We start from the raw sequence: 23,947 nt of genomic DNA on the forward strand, positions 1-23,947 counted from the left end.
ACTCCATTTGTCTGCTAATGCCATTGGGCTCAATTTATGGATGGCTAATAGGCTCTTTCTAGAGAAAGATTCATGACTAGAGAAAAAGAACTTAACATTATTAGTCAGAAGGCTTCTCCTGGAATGGAGAGAGCAAACAGCAGAAGGGCCCAGTCCTTACGCTTGACCTGAATGACAAGTCTTAGCCATCTCAGCCTGAGTGTGGTTCTGTGAACCAGCACCCCGCTAGGGAGAACAGGGAGCAGACATTAGGCTGGGGGTTAGGAAATGCACTTTTATAAGGGGCTAGAATTGAGGAAAATGCCCTGGGGATTGGGCTCCATCCCGAACACAGGCCAGCAGTCTAGGAAGGCTATTAAAATAATAAGACAAACCCCCATCACTTTTTGCAGAGCTACCAGCAAGCCTCTTACTTCATGAAAAACAACAGAATGGCTTCTGGGTTCAGTGAGAAGATTTAAATTCCAATGTATGAAATTCACAAAGAGAAGAATTTGTCCAACCAACTATTTTGGTTCCCACACTAAGGAGAGGCACAACATGTGGAAGGGTCACACCTAACAAACAAATTCTCCATTCCACATGCCTTTTACATGGCATTCCAGGAAGCCATGAGGAGCAAACTCTGGGCATACTTATTAGAGCCTGGAACACAGCTCTGGTGGGCTAATTATTCTGGGAAGCTTCTGGACTGAAACTACAAGAGACTCAATTTAAGGAAGTTCCTAAGAGCAGAAGCCAAATTGGGCTCCAGGACTGCCCCAGAAATCTGGAGCTACTCTGAGACTCAGTTAAATGCAAGTCAACTAAACTCCAAACATACTTCATAAATATCGGGTTGGTGCAAAAGTTCATTAGGGTTTTTCTGTAAGATGTTATGGAAAGTCTGAAGGAACTTTTTGGCCAACCCAGCCACCTTCCCTGGTGGCTCAGAGGGTAAAAAATCTGCCTGCAATGTGGGAGACCCGGGTTCGATCCCTGGGTCAGGAGGATCCCCTGGAGAAGGGAATGGCAATCCACTCCAGTATTCTTGCCTGGAAGAACTCACGACAGAGAAGCCTGGTGGGATACAGTCCATGCCATTGCAAATAGTCAAACATGACTGAGCGACTAACACACACACAATCTCCTTAGGGTTCTGAGGCCAAGCCAGGATTTGGTTCTGCTTTAGAAGAGTAATATCTCCAACAATTAGAAGAAAGCCTCATGGGACTGTTTTCTATGACAGGGCAGGGAGACTATTTACCAGTGTTTCCTACATGGGGCATGAGCACCCTCACTGGAATTATTGCACAGCCTCACTGAGGTAAATGGTTTCTTGCATTAGAGTAGGTTGCACAGTTCTCAGAAAAGAGGACCTGAACAAACATCCAGAGCAATGATGTCTACCACCATGCCCCACCCAAGTTGCAGGTAGAAGCTTCCTCAGTATGCAATGCCTATTTCAGAAAATTCCAGACATTAGCACTGGATAAGCATTAGATATAGTTGCATGGCTCTGCCATCGCATTTATTCCTCACAATATCTCCATGATACAAGTATTATCATCTCTTATTTCCAGACAAGCAAACCGAAGTTCAAGTAGGCTAATTAGGTTTTCCAACCAGCTTGGAAGTAGAAGGTTTGAATCTAAGACTGTGTGACTCAACGTCCTGGTTTTTAATCACTGCCCCATGAGAGGCAGCAGGGACCATGGCTAGAGTATAACCCTCAGTGTAAAACATGTCCCAAGTCACTGGCTGCATGATCTGGAATAAGAATCTCAATATCGGGCTTCTGCTTCTCCAGGATTTCATGATCAATCAGAGGAGAGCTGAGTCAGGTGCAGACAGCCAGCTGAGGCTGGGCTGGATTGTTATTCTTTGAACCAGCCCCCAGAGTCTGCTAAAAGGTCATGCAGTGGGTACTCCAGGTGCACGTGGATGAACAAGCTGGATGCACACTCAAAGAGTAAAGGTTACAACTAACTTAGGGATTTATGTTGCAAGGCCAGAGCTCTTGAAGCTGTTCATTTCCTAGTAAGTCCCTTTGCACAAGGCGAGGAGTGAAGACAGTGATCCTCTACAGTCAGGCTTTTGCTATCTTATGTTTGCAATCTAAATGCAGCAGCGATTACCTACCCTTCTGGATTTTGCTGCTATTAAATAGTAGAAACTGCTGACTGAATAGCCCAGCTATCACTTCTGGATTCATGGCTACCAAATCCAAAATATATATACAGAGAGAGATACTATGTAGTACATAGTATTAAACATAAACACATGCATTATATAAATTATATTATTTATAATATATAAATTATATGATATCTGATATGACATTATATAATATCTAATATACACACACACAGACACACACGTGTGTGTGCGCAAAGTTTCTTCAGTCATATCTGACTCTTTGCAACCATATGGACCATAGCCCACCAGGCTCCTCTGTCCATGAGATTTCCCAGGCAAGAATACTGGAATGGGTTGCCATGCCCTCCTGCAGGGGATCTTCCTGACCCAGGGATTGAATCCACATCTCTTATGTGTTCTGTATTGGCAGGTGGGTTCTTTACCACTAGCACCACCTGGGAAACATATATATATATATCTCAAATCCAATTACTAGCTGCTGCTGCATAGACACAAAAGTTAAACCATAGATCAAAACAAGTATTCATATAGCTGAATTACTACATGAGATGGGTATAAAATGCCCAGGAGAATCAATTGTAAAGAAATACAAGTTTTATCTAATCATAGTTCTTGAGAAGAAACATGGTATCAAGAGCTTGGTTTTCCTCCAGCTCTGCCACCAACCAGCTCTGTGAAATCTCTAAGACCCGGTGAGGCCCATAACAAGCTCATGGGTCAGACACTTTAAATTATGGTGTGGCAGGGCATTGATATACATAGCACCATTCACAAGTGCAACAAAAACAAAACAAAGTCCTTTTTGTCACATCTTTATGGGGCTCTCATTCCCACCAATGGTGAAAAAGAAATATGACACTTCAAGGTTACTTGAAGTTTTGAAAAGCCTCCTTCAGTGTAACAGCTTTACTTGAGCAAACAGTCGACTCAAATCCCCTTTCAGCAGTTTTTACCTCTTTCTTCAGATTTAATGTTCTCCTATTCCCTGCTTTTTACAATATAGTATCTAAGCATGTATCCTCACCACAATAGGACTGGGCCATCTGGTCTACCTGCTTTCCTTACCTCACAGTTCAACAGTGCTAGCATCAGCGCAGACTGGCTCCTAGGCACTCTCTATCAGTGTCTGTAGAGATGCAGATAATCCTGGTGATTTAGAGTGTTATGCTGGCCTCTGCTCCTAAATCTCCTAAATAAAGTAGTCAAAAAGAGTTCCAGAAATAAATGTCTCAGTAAGTAAAAGAGATAGAATCTTTTTCATCACTCCAGCTACACCCACAACATCAATAATGATCTACAGTAGATGACTCATGTTTTATCTCCAGTCCAGACTATTCCTTGAGCATCTGACATATGTAGTCAACTGCAACTCTCATCTCCATATGGTGTCAGCTTGAATATACTTATCCAAATTCATAATCTTAATCCCCCCAGTCCAGTCTTCTCTCAGAACTCCGTAAAACAACAAGTGCACCTATTATCCACCTAGCTATTTAGGGTAGAGATTTAGATCTCATCTCAAGCTTCTCTACTCCAGCCTCTCTATATAATTTATCATCAGGTCCAATTGCTTTGGCCTCCTAATTACCTCACAGATTCATCCCTTTCTCTCTGTCTTCATTGCCACCTCCTACTCCAAGTCACCATTTTCCCCCATCTGAACTTCTTCAAACCAAACAGGTGGCTGATTTACCTGTATCTACTCTGGCCTTCTTCTAATCCCTTCTTTCCACTTTAGCCAGAGAGATGTGTACCAATCAGCACATGCACGCACACACACACACACACGCACGTTCTCCCTTAAAACTCTAGCTGGCATCCTATTAATCTAAGCCAAAGACAAAAATATTTAACATGCCTCTCAGAATCCTGCATCTTCCAGTCCCCACTTCCCTCTGCAGCCTCCCCTCACACATTCCCCATTCACCTTGGTTCCAGTGTCACTGAGTTCAATCTCTCATCTGAAAGGCTTGCTCTCAACACGGGATCTTTATGTATGCTATTCCCTCTATATTGAAGGCTCCTCTCCCCACTTAACCCTCCTTTGCCTGGCTAACAGAACTCTTCCTTAAGACCTCACCTTATCATCGTTTCCTCAGGGAGCCCTTTTTAACCTTCCTGACAATGTAAAAGCTCCTAGTCATATGTACTTCTCAGTGGTAACTTTATATGTATGTATAAGGTGGCTCAGTGGTAAAGAACTTGCTTGTCAATGCAGGAGCCACAGGAGACACAAGTTTGATCCCTGGATTGGGAAGATCCCTTGGAGGAGGAAATTACACCCTACTCCAGTATTTTGCTGAGATAATCTTATGGACAGAGGAGCCTGGTGGGCTATATACAGTCCATGGAGTAGCAAAGAGTTGGACACGACTGAGCATGCACCACACACATATGAATTTAGATTAATATATATCTCTCTCATTAGACTGTAAGCTTCATGAAAGGAGAAACTACATCTGTTTTTGCTCACCATTTTCTCCTTAGCAATCAAAATGATGTATGGTACATAGAATGAATGAATTACTAATCATTGTATACATAGCTGAATGAATAAAATTCAACCAGAAACTGATGATTAAATTTTTTAAAAATTCAGTTATTGATATTTGTGGCACTGTCTCTCAACAGGAGAAATGTTTTCAGATCAGAGAATAAATGCAATCTACACTACCTGTTAGCCAGGTAATCTTTGGAAAATCATTTCACTCAGCAGCATCCTTATCATAATAATAACTGTTTTCAATCACAGGGTTATAGATAAACTGTCAATTGCTATACGAATGTGACATTATAATTCTATTAGCAAAGCTTAAAAATGTTTTGTGGAAAAGCCACCAAAAATTGCATAAGAACACGTAATCAATGTTGAAAAAAGCCTAATGGTTTCCTCCTACAGGGTTCAATTTTACTTTTGTTAATATGGATCCTTAATCAAATGATACACTAAAATAGTTATGAAATATTCTTTAGGTACCCAATACCTTGCAAAAAGTAGCTGTTTATTTCCTATCTTGAAATCATGATTATAGTTAAGTGGGTGATATCAGTTCTTTCCCCATAGATTAGAAAACTGAGCTTTAAGAGAATAAGCACCTTGTTCAAGGTCACAAGCTAGTAAGAGACGAAGGAGGATTCCAACACCTGGCTTCTGTGACTTCAAAATCTGTCTATGCTTTTGGAAGTCTGGATAAATTTAAAGGAGAAATTTTATCAAACAAAAGCAGCATTTTACTTTTTTATAGGGGATCATTATTGAAACCTGAATTAGTAACCTAGGAAATGACCTACAAGAAATATTTCAAACACCAAAGGAAAAAGTAGAGAGACTTAGAGCCTATATCCAGGAGCCCTAATATATGAGTAGCAGATATTTTAGCATGATAAAGGGATATAGATGAGTGGAGGTAGTATTTAGTTAAAGTAGAAAATGTTTCTGACATAATGAACAACTTGGTTCTGTAGATTAAAAAAGCTCTCTGATTTCAAGGCCAGGAATAAGGTGGGGGGGTGGGGGGGGGAGATACTGAGGCATGCCATAATAAAATCTTTGATCTCTTTAGGATAAAGAGAAAATCCTTACAAGCTACCAAGCAAACAACAACTACGTACACAGGAAGAAAAAACTCAGACTAACATTTACAATATTGGAAGTTAACACTAGAATCAAATCTATAGCTAAGAGCAGACTGAAACCTAATTCTATGCCCTAGAAGGGTAAATTCCTAGAAGGAAAACTCTATTAAATATTTAAATTGTAATAGCAAAATCTAGGCATTTGTCTTGGGGAAAAAAATGAAAACATTCCAAAAGTTTAATGGTAGCAAGAAGGAAAAGAAAGGTGGGAGAAGTGAAAGTATTTTAATGGCCTCATCCTGTAGGGCAGGGAGAACTGGAGAAACAGAGCATCAGACCATAAGTGTACCCAAGTCAGGGAAATAGTTGGGTTTATTCATCTGGTGGAAGATGATCATTTAACAGGGGGAAAGAAAAAGAATGAATATCAACTTAAACCAGCTAGGTTAAAAGAAAGGAAACAGAAGAAACAAGAAAAGGAGTAGGCTCCTGGGTATGCCACGTGGTGTGGGAGGGGTGTTCAGAATGGGTTGGATCCAGGTATACCTGTGGCCGATTCATGTTGATGTATGCAAAAAAAAAATCACAATATTGTAAAGTAATTATCCTCCAATTAAAATAAATTAATTTTTAAACATAAAAAAAGAAAGAGTAATGAAATGCAATGATTGAAGAAATAAAGTCATTACATTGAATGAATGACTGAAATCATTCACAGACTGAAATCTCCTACTAAAATATAAAGACTGTTGGACTAGTTTATATACATTTTGCTATTTGCAAACTTGTATTTAAGTTGACGTGATAAAGATGGAAAATAAAAGGATCAGCAAGGAGATATCAGACAAATGCAAACAAAAGGAAAACAGATATGGCAACATTAATATCATATAAGGTGGAATTTAAGGTTAAAACATTATATAGGATTGAAAGCATCATTGCTGCTGCTAAGTTGCTTTAGTCGTGTCCGACTCTGTGCGACCCCATAGACAGCACCCTACCAGGCTCCTCTATCCCTGGGATTCTCCAGGCAAGAATATTGGAGTGGGTTGCCATTTCCTTCTCCAATGCATGCTAAGTCGCTTCAGTCATGTCCGACTCTGTGTGACCCTATGGACAGCAGCCCACCAGGCTCCTCTGTCCACAGGATTCTCTAGGCAAGAATACTGGAGTGGGTTGCCATTCCCTTCTCTGAAAGCATCATTATGTGGTGGTAGAAAACTTAATTGAGGAATTTAGTGCTCCAGGAGTTGGTGATGGACACGGAAGCCTTGTGTGCTGCAGTCCATGGGTCATAAAGAGTCAGACAGACATGACTGAGCAACTGAACTGAACTGATATGTACCAAAAAATGGCAGATAAATATGTGGATCAAAAACTATTAGACACACAAGGAAAACTTGAAAAATGCCATTGAAATAGGGAATTTCAATACAACTCTTTCAGAACCTAGTGGTCAAAAGTAAGCTAAGATTATAGAAGAATTTAATAATACAGTAAATAAGCTTGATTTAATAGCTACTTAAATCAATAGATGAATTAGTGTATACTAGTTTTTGGAAGCCAATTGTGAGTATCTCATCCCATCTCCATATTCAGTGTTGTCACATTAGTAACTAGAAATAGATCATGACAGGTGTATATACACCATGGAAAACAGAAATGCTATAAATGCTAAAAATCGTATCTAGAAATTTGGCTATTAAACGTTTATCAGCACCCCACTGAGTCTCTACATGAACATTTACTTTCAAATAGAGAATATAATTTTTCTTGTATATCCACTGAACATTTTGAAAAGTTAATCATGTACTCAACTCAAAAACTTAACTGATTCCAAAAGTAAAGATTTTTACAAACTATATCTTTTGATCATATATCAATGAAACTTGAAATAACTGATAAGAATTACCACTGAAAAAATTTAGAAACATATTTCTAATAAGTCTTAGATCAAAAAAGTACAATGAAAGGGAAATCAGAATCACTTAGAAAGCAAAAAGAGAAACTTTTTTTTTCCAGAAATCTATAGGATAAAGGGAAAACTCTATTTCATAGAAATATTATACCTTGAAATACCTTTATTATTAAAGAAGAATGAGCAAGGAAGAATAGTACAAAAGGGGCTTTGTGCTAATCTTGAGAAGTTGGGGGATAAAGAACCATAAAATGAACCAAGAAGCAATCAAGAGAGAATAAAGATAAAAACTGATACTAATGAAATAGAAAACAAAGAATAGAAAGGATGAAAAATAGACAAAGAAATCCATGAACTGGTTCTTTGGAAGAAAAAAATAGATAATTTTTTAATCAGGCACTTGAATAAGAAAAAATGAGAGCAAAATAGAGCAACATTAGAGTTGAGAAAAGAAATATAACCACAGATGTAGGAGAACTTAAAAGCATTACAAGAGAATATATCACATACATATTTTTAAGATGCATTCAAAACAGATTTGAAAATGTTTTTCCTGAAAACACAAATTCCTTAAATTGACCTAAGAAGAAATGGAAAACTCAAATATTCTAATCATCATAAAACTGGGAAGGCAATTAAAGCCCACCTTCAAAAAAGACATCATACCAGCTGGGTTCATAGCCATGTTTTGCTATCTTTAAAAGAACAGACAAATATTTAATCTATTCCATTCCTAGCAGAAGGGTGAAAGTTTCTTCAGTTAAATTTTAGAAGATAAAATCATTGTAATATCAAATCTGATAAAAGCACTAACCAAAAAAGAAGAAGAAAAAGAGGAGGAGGAGGAAGAAGAGAAAGAACACTTTCTCCCGGATGTAAACTCAGTAAGGACAGGGATGCTTACGCATAAATACTATAGCCTTTGTACCCAGACTGATATTGACAGAAAGCAGGTACTCAATAAACATCTTTTGAGTGAATAATAAACCAGTTCTCCTTGTGAATATAGATGCCAAAACTAAAAATAAATATTTGCAAACAGAATGTGATGACACCTCAAAGTATTTATATCATACCTTATTGTCATAGAGTATTTAATCAGTATTACAGAGGGAATGATATATAATACCAACATTCTTTATTATTTCTGTGAAGCATCTAGAAAATTTAGTAAGTAAAAAAATAAAACAATGAATATAAGCATTAAAAAAGAAAAAAGAAAATGTTATTCTTGATATATGTCTCTATACCTAGAAGACCAATTATCCTAGAGAACTTTCCATAGGAATTATTGATTGATAAAATCCAAATGCACTGAAGTGGGTATAATATCTCATTTTCTAAAACAATGATGAAAACAAACATGCAAGAGAGAGATACTTAAGCATGGGAAGATATATATAAGGTTAGCCATGAAATTAAAAGACGCTTACTCCTTGGAAGGAAAGTTATGACCAACCTAGATAGCATATTCAAAAGCAGAGACATTACTTTGCCAACAAAGGTTCGTCTAGTCAAGGCTATGGTTTTTCCTGTGGTCATGTATGGATGTGAGAGTTGGACTGTGAAGAAGGCTGAGCGCCGAAGAATTGATGCTTTTGAACTGTGGTGTTGGAGAAGACTCTTGAGAGTCCCTTGGACTGCAAGGAGATCCAACCAGTCCATTCTGAAGGAGATCAGCCCTGGGATTTCTTTGGAAGGGATGATGCTAAAGCTGAAACTCCAGTCCTTTGGCCACCTCATGTGAAGAGTTGACTCATTGGAAAAGACTCTGATGCTGGGAGGGATTGGGGGCAAGAGGAGAAGGGGACGACAGAGGATGAGATGGCTGGATGGCATCACTGACTCGATGGACTTGAGTCTCAGTGAACTCCGGGAGTTGGTGATGGACAGGGAGGCCTGGTGTGCTGCGATTCATGAGGTCGCAAAGAGTCAGACATGACTGAGTGACTGATCTGATCTGATCTGATCTGATCATATTGGAATTTCATGTGTCAGGGAATAGAATCAAGAAAGAAGAACAGGAAAGAAAATCCAGGTGAAGTTTAAAGTTTTATATATATATATATATATAAATTAATTTATAACAAGTTCAAATTTTAATCTTATTAGTAAAATGGATCTTAAAAGATGCATTTGTTTATTTTCAACAAATAAACAAATTGCATTGTTCCAAGGAAAGGTATAGAATGAAAGAATTAAGAGATCACTCTTCCCAACTCCAACTCGAGGTGGTGAGATGCAGGTCGAGAGCACAAGAAGCATAGACTTTAACTCCAATATTTATGCTTCCAGGGCCCTGGCCTACTTTGCTGCACAATCTTTCTCTGCAACTTTCTATGGGGAATGCCCTCTAGCTGGGATTCATTAGTCATAAGAGGGTATGGACAGATTAATCACAGGTAAATGCTCTTTGATTTGATTTCTCCACCAATGGGCCCCATCAAAGGCTGGTTTCACTCCTCTATGTTGCTGTTTCAAATAGATGCATGATTAAAATTTTTGTTTGTTTGCTTTCTCTAGGCTTCCTCTAATCCCACTGCTGCACACTTAAGAAACTAGAAGTCAGTAAGACTACTGAAGAGCCTTCATTTGAAAGCAGCATTTCCCACTCTCACCCCACTCCTGCCCACCAAACACCATTACTCACTTGACCATGGTAATTGAATAAAAGTAGTTCACTAAACACATTCAGAGAGGTGCTTTATATGACATCATTTATGATTGAATGAAAGTACTTAGAAAAAAAGACAAAAAGTCCCTCTGATATGTCAAATGATGTTAGAAATGTTCATCATATTTTACCTTCAGTTCAGTTCACTTCAGTCACTCAGTCGTGTCCGACTCTTTGCAACCCCATGGACTGCAGCACACCAGGCTTCTCTGTCCATCACCAACTCCTAGAACTTGCTCAAACTCATGTCCATTGAGTTAGTGATGCCATCCAACCATCTCATCCTCTGTCGTCCCCTTCTCCTCCTTCAATCTTCTCCAGCATCAGGGTCTTTTCCAATGAATCAGTTTTTCCCATCAGGTGACCAAAATACTGGAGTTTCAGCTTCAGCATCAGTCTTCCCAATGAATATTCAGGACTGATTTTCCTTTAGGACTGGCTGATTTGATTTCCTTGCAGTTCAAGGGACTCTCAAGAGTCTTCTCCAACACTACAGTTAAAAGCATCAATTCTTCAGTCCTCAGCTTTCTTCACAGTCCAACTCTCACATCCATACATGACTACTGGAAAAATCAAGGTAAACTTGGAAGTGAATCAAGGTAAATTGGAAGTGGTCAAACAGGAGATGGTAAGAGTAAACATTGACATTTTAGGAATCAGTGGACTAAAATGGACTGGAATGGGCAAAATTAATTCAGATGACCACTTTACCTACTACTGTGGGAAAGAATCCCTTAGAAAAAATTGGGTAGCCCTCATAGTCAACAAGAGAGTCCAAAATGCAGTTCTTGGATCCAATCTCAAGAACGACGTAATGATCTCTGTTCATTTCCAAGGCAAACCATTCAGTGTCACGGTAATCAAAGTCTATGCCCCAACCAGTAATGCTGCTGCTGCTACTGCTAAGTCGCTTAAGTCGTGTCCGACTCTGTGCAACCCCACAGACGGCAGCCCGCCAGGCTCCCCTGTCCCTGGGATTCTCCAGGCAAGAACACTGAAGTGGGTTGCCATTTTCTTTTCCAATACATGAAAGTGAAAAGTGAAAGTGAAGTTGCTCAGTCATGTCTGACTCCTAGCGACCCCATGGACTGAAGCCTACCAGGCTCCCCCATCCATGAGATTTTCCAGGCAAGAGTACTGGAGTGGGGTGCCATTGCCTTCTCCACCAGTAATGTGAAGAAGCTGAAGTTAAACAGTTCTATGAAGACCTACAAGACCTTTTAGAACTAACACCCAAAAAAGATGTCCTTTTCATTATAGATGACTGGAATGCAAAAATAGGAAGAGATACCTGGAGTAATAGAAAAATTTGGCCTTGGAGTACAGAATGAAGCAGGGCAAAGGCTAACAAGAGTTTTGCCAAGAGAACATACTGGTCATAACAAACACTCTCTTCCAACAACACAAGAGAAGACTCTACACATGGACATCAACATATGATCAATACCGAAATCAGATTGATTATATTCTTTGCAGCCAAAGATGGAGAAGCTCTATAGAGTCAGAAAAAACAAGACTAGGAGCTGACTGTGGCTCTGATCATGAACTCCTTATTGAAAAATTCAGACTTAAATTGAAGAAAGCAGGGGAAACCACTAGACCATTCAGGTGTGACCTAAATCAAATCCCTTATGATTATACAGTGGAAGTGAGAAATAGATTCAAGGGATTAGATCTGACAGACAGAGTGCCTGAAGAACTATGTATGGAGGTTCATAACGTTGTATAGGAGGCAGTGATCAAGACCATCCCCAATAAAAAGAAATATTTTACCTTATGAAGTAACAAAGATGTTAGAGATAAATAATCTTAATTTATTAAGATCAAAATTGTATGTTTCATCTTATATTTTTGGTATAAATTTTGGTAAAAATACTTTACTACAAGATTTTTTTATTCTTTATCAGAAAACCTCTAACTATTAAGTATATTTCTGATTCTGGTATAATATCTAGATTATTCTTTTATTTATTTTCACAGCGGCATTACTTAAAAATCTCTGTTTACAAAAGTCCATGGAATAAAAGTTAGAAGCCACAGGTTCTATGTCGAGATAGCTGGATATTCTTAAATTGGAATAATCCAAGAAGTATTTATTATTTCATCATCACAACTACCTCTTTCTTAAAAAAACTTAGGGCTTTGATTGTTCATCTCCAATTTTATAATAGTCCTTCTTGTTTTTTAAACTAAGATACAGCTCTGAAAACCAAATAAGCATGCAATTTTGATTAAAATACTTTAACCAATAGCTAGATTAATGATAGACTAATTAGTTTATTAAAATTATTGAACTAACAATTAACATTCAATAGCAGGTAAGGCAGTGGTAAAGAATCTGCCTGCCAATGCAGGAGATGTAGAAGACTTGGGTTAAATTCTTGGGTCAGGAAGACACCCTGGAGAAAAAAAACAGCAACCCACTCCAGTATTCTTGCTGGAAAATTACATGAACAGAAGAGCCTGGTGGGCTACACATTCCTTGGGGATCACAAAGAGTTGCAACTGACCATGCATGCCCTCCTCCCAGCACAATAATATTCATTACCCTCAACTAGCCCCTTGAAGTCAAGAGAGACCTATAAGTAGGGATTAGAGAGAAAGTGAGCAAGTTTGGAGCCACTCTTTGGCAGTTCCCACACTACAGCAGAATCAAGCCCTGCTGTAATCAGGTGAATCAGAATCAAGGTGACAGGACAGAACCTACCACAATAAAGGTAATTCTTTCTAAAGATCAATATATCTGACCTACATCCTTTTTTAAAGTTTGACTTCTCCTATTAATATGAACTTAATCCAATTCTTTGTAAAATAGCATCTAGGTTATTTCATAGTAAAGATACATTTGTCTCTGCCTTCCTCATACAGTGTGCATGCGTGCTAAGTCATTTCAGTCATGTCAAACTCTTTGCAAACCCTATGGACTATATTCCACCAGGCTCCTCTCTCCATGGGATTCTCTAAGCAAGGATACGGGAGTGTGTTGCCATGCCCTTCTCCAGGGGATCTTCCTGACCCAGGGATCGAACACACCTCTCCCGTGGCTCCTGTATTGCAGGAGGATTTTTCACCACTGAGTCACTGGGGAAGCCCTTCCTCATATTAGTATTAGTGAGCAATAAATAGGAAAATATTGAAATCACTCTCTTCTAGTCCCCAAATTTCCCCTTTGTCTACCAAAAGGATATAGATAGACAATTCAATCCATCCTGACACAACACATCATTGTTAATAATGCATACCCAGCTTTCCCCACTAGAGTATAAATTTACATTAGAGTGTAAACTCTGTGAAGCCAGAAGCCTTGTCTATTCAGAAATCCAATGCCATCATATCCTGAGCTTTACAGAGTTCCTAGAACATAATAGGAACTCAGTATATGTGAAACAAGAAGACGGGAAGCAAAAGAAAGGAAAGAAGCAAATCAGGAGACAAGCAGGTATATAATAATAAATGATAGCTTATTATTCAAAAAGTGGTTGTATTATTGCTGTCACTGCACATAGTATGAAGGGGGTTGTAAGTCTAGTTGCCTGCATTTACAAAGACTTCATTAGCCTTTAGATGTTTTTTGTTGGGCCTTAGCCACAACATAATCCTATTTGCAGGCTAACATCTCTGAAATAAATGTATTGTGGTTTCTGTTTATTTCTTAGCTAAGTCTAGGGTGCCCGCATTTTAGAAGAAGATACCAAAAAAAAAAGTTTCTCTGAAGCTATCTGAACCAAGAACAGCAAGTTATGTTTTTATGTGGGAATGAATTTTCCATTAAAGGGAAAATGTACTATTTCACACAGTTCGGCAAAACAGTATTTTTTAATTTATATGTTTAAATTTAGAGCACTGAAAGTCCAATGTAAGAGTGTTTTCTGACAATGGAAACATCCTCTTCACTCAGCTGTGAAGAAGGCCAATTTTCATCGACTTCACACTTTCACTCTCAGTAGCGTGTCCTTATGAGCTAGGAAAACAAGCAGGCCATTCTATTAGCCTTTAAAGTTTCTCTCACAGTCCAGATAATCATCTTAAGAGTATTGTTCTATTTTAGCACATTTTCAGAAAAGTTATCACACTCAAAAAATATGGCGATTTGTCAACCTCCTCTTTCCTCTGTAGCAAGATGAATTTCCCTCTGCCTTTGCTCACCAGAAACCCTTTCTCCCTGTGTGAAGTCATTTTAAATTGAAGGGAGTAATTCTCTATCTCCGTTGATTTTAACCAAGAATGGAATCTATGAGTCAGGAGTGTCAGCACTTTCCTATCACTTATCCATATCAGATATCACATATCAATTACAGAAAATTCAGAGTCTGGATTTGATCAAACAATTCCTATCAACATAGGCTTTCAGGCAGTCACCTGCAGTTAATTAGACTGCTTATGTGAGTCTAAAGTTGTTTCGTCATTGCTGGTATAGCAATGACCACCTGGAAGCAGTGAGGTCAATTAGACTTCTTAAGAGTCACTTCAGTTCTATTAATCATTCTTATCTATAAATCATTTTACCCTAAGGATCAGGGAGAGACTACTCAAGGAATCTTTTGTAGTCTAGAATAATAAAGTATCATATTCTTTGTGCTGATGTCAGCAGTCAAGTTAGGAGCTAGTAACCAGGTACAAGTTTAAGTAATAGATGTTGTATGTCCTGGGAAAGACATGTAACCCCATTTATATTCTGTAAAATTGTAACCAAACTCCATATTCTGAATTATACTATCCTTCCTCAACCCAGCCTTTCAGAGATCATAATTGCAAGGTCTGTTTAAAGCTTGCGTGCATGCTAAGTTGCTTCAGTTGTGTCCAATTCTTTTCTACCCTATGGACTGTAGCCCGCCAGGTTCCTCTGTCCATGGGATTCTCCAGGCAAGAATACTAGACTGGGTTACCATGCCCTCCTCCAGGGGGTCTTCCTGACCCAGGGATAGAACCTGTGTCTGTAATGTCTCCTGCATTTGCAGGCAGGTTCTTTACCACCAGAGCCGCCTGGGAAGCCCAGAGCTTGTGTAAATACAAGAAAAACTAAGTCACAAGAGGTTGGTAAGATGTATGTTATTAGAAATGTGAGTAAAGTTGGTCTGGGTCAAAGGGGAATGCAAAGGAGATCCTAAGAAAAAAAAAAGAGATGGTATACACATCTAGCCCTTCCATCCAGATTGATGGAGCACAGGACAAGGAAAGAACAAATGCTGCTGAAAGGTGGAAGATCCAGGGTGGGAACACTTGAAATTGAAGAGGAGAGGATGGGGAAGAAAGAGAAACTCTACTTCTGCATCTTTGTTCTAGCTATTTAGGAGCTATTTTATTCCCACTGGTGAGTGAAATGATGGTCAGTAACATACACAACCAATGATACCTGTAACCAGCTGGGTATCAGCCTTGGGAATCTCCAGGTATTTGGCTGGTTCTATTAGACACAAGTTGGGGTGATAGAATAAAGTGAGTCACCTCAAGTGCCAATACCCCAAACCAAGAAAAGACACTCCAATACCAAGAAAAATCTCAAGTCAATCTTAGCTGCAAAATATTTGAATCTGTGACTCTAGAACTATCTCCACTGTATCTTTCTAGTTCCCCCTTCCCATCACGTCATTTTATGCATTAGAGGAGATAAAAATCCTGTCATGAGACGAATGCTGCTGTGCTCCTTGACCCTCCTGTTATAGAGAAGAGGGGCACAGATATTTCATGAAGCCCTTTTTCTCCCTCCAGGACAGGCTCATGACTCACAGCTTACCTACCAGATTAATATGATGGTATATGAAAAAGTCTTATCCATATTTTTCTGTTTTGCCAAATAGACAACAAAATAAATGAAATAAATGGACGTGCTCAGTGCTCCTCTCCCCAGTGCCAAAAGCTCCTTTCCTTTTGGGAGGGCAGCTTTAAGAGTGGGACACTGCCTTGGCTTCCTTTCAAATCTCTCTGGTCTCTCATTAGAGCAGTAGAAATCTAGAAACTGTTACCAGTTTTACTCAAGTTTAACTAGACTGTAGGAAAGAAGAACCAAACAGTTGAACCAAATAGTCTACAACACTCAGAGTTCTCCTGAGAAGCAGAATCAGCTATATACATATATATGGAAGGGGAGGGGTTTTGAGGTGGGGCTAGTAGTAAAGAAACCACTTGCCAACGCAGGAGACATAAGAGATATGGGCTTGATCTCTGGGTTGGGAAGATCCCTTGGAGGAGGGCATGGCAACCCACTCCAGCATTCTTGCCTGGAGAATCCCCATGGACAGAGGAGCCTTGTGGGCTACAGTCCATAGAGTCACAGAGTTGGACATGATTGAAGTGAATTAGCACACACGCACATACGTATGTGTGTGTGTGTGTATCCATATACATGGAGAGATATAGACAAATATATGGGATCAGTTCAGCTCAGTCATGTCTGACTCTGCAATCCCATGAATCGAAGCATGCAGGCCTCTCTGTCCATCATCAACTCTGAGAGACTACCCAAACCCATGTGCATTGAGTCGGTGATGCCATCCAACCATCTCATGCTCTGTCGTCCTCTTCTCCTCCTGCCCTCAATCTTTGCCAGAATCAAGGTCTTTTCCAGTGAGTCAGCTCTTCACATCAGGTGGACAAAGTATTGGAGTTTCAGCTTCAACATCAGTCCTTCCAATGAACACCCAGGACTGATCTCCTTTAGGATGGACTGGCTGGATCTCCTTGCAGTCTGAGGGACTCTCAAGAGTTTTCTCCAACACCACAGTTCAAAAGCATCAATTATTCGGTGCTCAGCTTTCTTTATAGTCCAACTCTCACATCTATACATGACCACTGGAAAAACCATAGCCCTGACTAGACGGACCTTTGTTGGCAAAGTAATGTCTCTGCTTTTTAATATGCTGTCTAGGTTGATCATAACTTTCCTTCCAAGGAATAAGCATCTTTTAATTTCATGGCTGCAATCACCATCTGCAGTGATTTTGGAGCCTAGAAAAATAAAGTCAGCTACTGTTTCTACTGTTTCCCCATCTATTTCCCATGAAGTGATGGGACCAGATGCCATGATCTTCGTTTTCTGAATGTTGAGCTTTAAGCCAACTTTTTCACTCTCCACTTTCACTTTCATCAAGAGGCTCTTTAGTTCTTCACTTTCTGCCATAAGGGTGGTGTCATCTGCATATCTGAGGTTATTTATATTTCTCCTGGCAATCTTGATTCCAGCTTGTGCTTCCTTCAGTCCAGCGTTTCTCATGGTGTACTCTGCATGTAAGTTAAATAAACAGGGTGACAATGTACAGCCTTGATGAACTCCTTTTCCTATTTGGAACCTGTCTGTTGTTCCATGTCCAGTTCTAACTGTTACTTCCTGACCTGCATACAAATTTCTCAAGAGGCAGATCAGGTGGTCTGGTATTCCCATCTCTTTCAGAATTTTCCACAGTTTATTGTGATCCACACAGTCAAAGGCTTTGGCATAGTCAATAAAGCAGAAATAGATGTTTTTCTGGAACTGTCTTGCTTTCCTGATGATCCATTGGATGTTGGCAATTTGATCTCTGGTTCCTCTGCCTTTTCTAAAACCAGCTTGAACATCTGGAAGTTCATGGTTCATGTATTGCTGAAGCCTGGCTTAGAGAATATTGAGCATTACTTTACTAGCGTGTGAGATGAGTGCAATTGTGCGGTACTTTGAGCATTCTTTGGCATTGCCTTTCTTAGGGATTGGAAGGAAAACTGACATTTTCCAGTCCTGTGGCCACTGCTGAGTTTTCCAAATTTGCTGGCATATTGAGTGCAGCACTTTCACTGCATCATCTTTCAGGATTTGAAATAGCTCAACTGGAATTCCATCACCTCCACTAGCTTTGTTCATAGTGATGCTTCCTAAGGCCCACTTGACTTCACATTCCAGGATGTCTGGCTCTAGGTGAGTTATCTCACCATCGTGATTATCTGGGTCATGAAGATATTTTTTGTACAGTTATTCTGTGTATTCTTGCCACCTTTTCTTAATATCTTCTGCTTCTGTTAGGTCCCTACAATTGGAGATATATATACACAAAAACATATGTATCCTATATGTGGTATACACCTATATATGGTTTATATGGTTCCAAATTGGGAAAGGAGTACATCAAGGCTGTATATTGTCACTCTGCTTATTTAACTTAAATGTAGAGTACATCATGTGAAATGCCAGGCTGGATGAAGCAAAAGCTGGAATCAAGATGCTGGGAAAAATATGAATAACCTCAGATACACAGAGGACACCACCCTTATGGCAGAAAGTGAAGAAAAACTAAAGAGCCTCTTGATGAAAGTGAAAGAGGAATGTGAAAAAGTTGGCTTAAAACTTAACATTCAAAAAACTAAGATCATGGCATCTGGTCTCATCACTTCATGGCAAATAGATTGGGAAACAGTGGAAACTGTGTCAGACTTTATTTTTGGGGGCTCCAAAATCACTGCAGATGGTGATTGCAGCCATGAAATTAAAAGATGTTTGCTCCTTGGAAGAAAAGCTACGACCAACCTAGGCAGCATATTAAAAAGCAGAGACGTTACTTTGCCAACAAAGGTCCACCTAGTCAAAGCTATGGTTTTTCTAGTGGTCATGTATGGATGTGAGAGTTGGACTATAAAGAAAACCGAGTGCCGAAGAATTGATGCTTTTGAACTGTGGTGTTGGAGAAGACTCTTGAGATGCCCTTGCACTGACTACAGGGAGATCCAACCAGTCCATCCTAAAGGAAATCAGTCCTGAATATTCATTGGAAGGACTGATGCTGGAGCTGAAACTTCAATACTCTGGTTACCTAATGCGAAGAACTGACTCATTGGAAAGGACCCTGATGCTGGAAAAGACTGAAGGCAGGAGGAGAAGGGGATGACAGAGGATGAGATGGTTGGATGGCATCACTGACTTGATGGACATGATCGTGAGCAAGCTCCAGGAGTTGGTGATGGACAGGGAAGCCTGGAATGCTGCAGTCCATGGGGTCGCAAAGAATCAGACACGACTGAGCAACTGAACTGAACTGATGGTATACCCTATTATATATATATGAAAAGATGCATTTTGGGGAACTGGCTTATTCAATTATGTGAGCTGATAAGTCAAAAAATCTCTAATATAGGGACTTCCCTGGTGACCAATGGTGAAGATTTCACCTTCCAATGCATGGAGCATGGGTTCCATTTCTGGTCAGGGAGTTCAGATCTCACAGGCCTCACAGATGAAAATCCAAAACATAAAACAGAAGTAATACAGTAATAAATTCAATAAAGACTTTAAAAATGGTCTACATAAAAAAAAATCTTTGAAAAATAAAATAAATAAACAAAATCCCTAATATAATACCATTAGTCCACCATGCTTCAGTTTAAAAAAAAAAAAAAAAAAGTCCCTAGGGCAAACCAGCAAGCTAGAAATGCAGACAAGAGGTGATGTTGTAGTCTTGAGTTCCAAATCTATACAGCAGGCAAGTAGGCTGGAAACTCCAGCAAGATTTCTACGTTCCAGTCTTAAGGCAGAATTCCTTCTTTTCCTGAAATATCAGTTTCTGCTTTTTAAGGTCTTCAACTGATTGGATGAATCAAAAATCACATTACAAAGGTTAATATCTTTTACTGAAAGTCAACTGGAATTGTGGATGCTAATCACATCCACCAAGTACCTTCACAACAGTATCCAAAATAGCATTTGACCAAACAACTGGACACCATCCTCCAACCAAGCTGACACATAAAATTTCATGATCACCAAGTCCTACTGATGTCTCAAAATGTGGACGTTCTAGAATTTAATTATATACACATCATTTCACCAGATTAATAAATATATAATTTTTCTTGTTTTAAAATAAATTCAAGAAATGTCAAAACAATTGTTTCATAGTCCTTTTAGGAGTACATGAGAAAATTATGTCACAAGTTAGCTTTAGTGTAGTTTAATTTAAAAAAGCTCTAAAATATTGCAGGGTTCTTCATTATACATACAGGAATAAATCTGTAGGATGCTTTTGAAAGCATCCTAAGGTCAGATATCGAATGCCATATCACGACAGAAGTGCCTGACATGAACTGAAGCAACACAGGCAAAATCAACATATACATAATATCTACTACACCAGAAACTGGAGGGGTTTTTCCCCTTTCACATGAAAGAGAAATCCAACATTTTTTCAGGAGTTTACATTCTCTGGGGTTGCTTTGATTTCAGAAAGATCAAGGAAAAAAGTCAAAGTACTTTACTATTGCCAAAAACTCAACAATAAGTAGAGAAAATGTGGAACTTATTTATTCTATGACACCACAGATTCAACATCCTACTGTTCTAAAAGCCCCTTCCATTTTTGTTACTGAACACTGTCACATACCTGCTATGTCCTAAGCCCTCCCTCATGTGCTGGCAATACAGAGATTCCCAGCGTCGTAGCAGGGAATTGCTTGTGTTTATAAAAGAACTGTGAAGCAGAGAGATAACATTTTTTTTCTCTGCATAAAGGCATAAACATTGCCTAAATGGCTACCACCACCTGCCAGATAGGTGAATCCGCCAAGCTGAGAGAATGTGTGTTCAGGAATATCCCTCTTTGAAGCATGCCTGCCTCCTGACTTACCATGCACATTCCCAAATCCATTGTTTTTCTCTCTCCTGGTCCCTTAGAGTTTCTCCAAAACCTAGCACAGATTATCATTGACTTTTGTTCATCTGCTTCTTATTTACCATGGCATCCCCTTCTTCTGGCACAGGGCCTAGAAAAGGGCAAGAGATTCAGTTGTTTGTTGAGTGAATGAATGAATGGCATTTCACAATTACATATACTCTAAAGCCTGACCTGAGTCAAGGATATGAATAAAAGTATCCTACACCCTGACCACAGAGACATCCCCAGCCATGGGCTGTCTGTTTCACTAGCCCCATCTTTGAAACATGCCATGCCAAGAATAGTGGGGAACCTTTCTCAACCTGAGAAAATTAAGCTTTGTTGACCCATGGCATCCATTGTATGTCATAAATTAATGTCTTTCTCATGCACCTAGAGTGTTCTCTATTATCCTCAGGAAATCTGAGAAAATCATCACTCAATTCCTTTTCTGTGTTCAGCTGAGGGTGGCTGAATGGAGGTAACCTCCCCCGTGGCTCGGTGGCAAGGCTTCCAGAATGTATAAGTGCAATTACACTGACCAACTATGCATAACTACTCTTCACTGTTGGCTATTTCCCTACATTTCCCTCCATCCTGTTTAACCCTGATTATTTTAATTCTGCAGTGGCGGCAGGAACATTCAACTCCATCATTTTAATGGATCACTATGAGGTAACATCTCTTCTCTCTTAAGTCAAAGACCGCTTTGTCAACCATTCTACTGCATCATTAGGGGGCCTTGGGGAGGAATTCCATGCTTCCAGTCCCTTCTTAGAGTAGCCATGTTCTTCATGCAGTTTCTGATATTTCTGAGTTAATCACAGAGGACAGTCAACGTCAAGAATTTTAGAAAATGAGGGAGGTGGGGTGAGCCTAGAACCCCTCTATCAAGTCTGCCGCATTGTATGCAGCCATCGGACTTAATTCAGGTTCAGCCAGAACACCGGGTGGAGGAGAAAGTGGGTGGTACCGAGTGTTCCCCAGGCAAAGGCTGCCGGCTGGCCAGCTGAGTCACCATCTTATTTTCCTTTCATCATTCTCCTAAGAAAAACAGAACTCCCTCTCCCTATGTTATGCTACTCTCAGTAGGAGCCCAAATCTCCAAGCAGCTGGGGCAAGAAGGTGAGAACAAGGATGCTTGATCACTTCAAGGAAGCCTTGAAATAAGCAGAAAAGAGCCCACTTCCTCTGCTTCCATTAAATAAAAAATGGCTCAGCAGTTTGCTTATCAAAATACAACTTGGCTATTTTCTCTGCTATTTTACCATTTTCGTCTTTAAACCATTCTTTTAAGACAGAAGTGACAGGAACAGTGCAACCTATGTGTCTCTCCAGGAACAATAAGTGGAGAATTATTATAGATACAGGAGAGGTACGCTTTTCATGTATCCCCAGTGGTGTTACTGAATTTCTAACGTTTAGATCCTTGTTTAAAATCCCAAGTAGTAGACATAAATAACACTCTAGAATGGTCTTCTAATGCCATGCCAAATACTTGTGGCACTACATGATGCTGATAAATAAAACAATCATTTGTTTAGAGTTTTCTTTCTGTGTCAGAGATGTTTACCATTGCTTAATAGGTTTAAAAATAGAAGAACAGTCCTACATAGATTGCTCTGTTCCTCTCAAAAACCTAGTCTGCTGTGGGTATGTGGACCAGACCAAGTAGGTCCCCATTTGGCATGGGTAATGGGGGAAAATGAAATCACGTATGCTTCCACACTACTTAATGATTTTTATCTTCAGAGGAACTGTTAGAAAAATAATGTATTTGATCATCTAAACAATACTTATTAAACATAATGTATAATATATATTATAATAGCAATAAAAGCAGAGACTATGGGTGAGCAGGCACTATTCTAAGTATTTGTTATGTATCAATTTATTTAACACTCACAAGACCCCCACTCCATGCCACAGAAGCTACTATTAATGTCACTTTACATATTAGGATACTAAGGCACTGAGCGGCAAAGCAGCTTATCTAAGGTCACATGTCAAGTAGGTACAGTCATCCCTCGGTATCCATCAGGGATTAGTTCCAGGGCCCTCCTGGATACCCAGATCCACAGATGCTCAAGTTTCTGACATAAGATGGCAAAGCACAGTCCATTCTCCCTCCTTATCTGCAGAACCAGCGGATAAGGGCATTCTGCAGATAAGAACGACCGACCGTGTTTTGAAACAATATTGAAACAAGGATAGGTGAAGAATAGCACCTCGTGCCACTAAATTTTCTTCCTTTCAGCACCTAATTAAACCTTGGCTTAGGAAAATTTTCTCAAAAAAAAGAAAAAAAGTCCATACCTGAGGCCAGGGCTTCCCTCTGATTTGCAGTTTGTGTGTTATGACAGATTGCATCCGCCTGCTGGCAAAGTTCAACTGAGGCTGTGAGTGAAAGTCGTTCAGTTGTGTCTTTGAGACCCCATGGACTATAGCCCCTCAGGTTCTTCTGTCCACGGGATTCTCCAGGCAAGAATACTGGAGTGGGTTGCCATTCCCTTCTCCAGGGGATCTTGCTGACCCAGGGAGCGAACCTGGGTCTCTTGCATTGCAGGCTGACTCTTTACCATCTGAGCCACCAGGGAAGCCCTCAGCTGAAGCTAGTTCTCCCTGAATAGTCACGCTGTGGGTAAAGAAAACGGCTATCTTTGCCTATGGGTTGTGCTACCTGTGGTGGTTCTATATTCTTTCTTCATAAGAAACAGAAAAATTGAGACTTTTGAAATCCCCAAGAGTTTCCCCCAAACAGTTATTCTAGCCAATACCGTGTCTCAACCCAAAAACTTACTGAGGAACCAAGTTGCTGGTTCATTCAAACAGTCCTCTTCCCAGTGCCCAGGAGTTGCCTGCTATACCACATGACTTCTCTGGCTTAGCTGTGCTCCACAAAAATGGTTCCTTACTGGGACCTTGCTTCTGGAACATTTAAAAGCACAATTTAGAAAGAGCAATAGCTTTAAATACAGTTACACACTGCTTCCTTCACTAGGTGCAAAGGTCTGATGAATTTTAAGTGAGTCT

Source organism: Bos indicus, chromosome 26, assembly GCF_029378745.1.
Source record: "Bos indicus isolate NIAB-ARS_2022 breed Sahiwal x Tharparkar chromosome 26, NIAB-ARS_B.indTharparkar_mat_pri_1.0, whole genome shotgun sequence".
NCBI classification, from domain to species: domain Eukaryota; kingdom Metazoa; phylum Chordata; class Mammalia; order Artiodactyla; family Bovidae; genus Bos; species Bos indicus.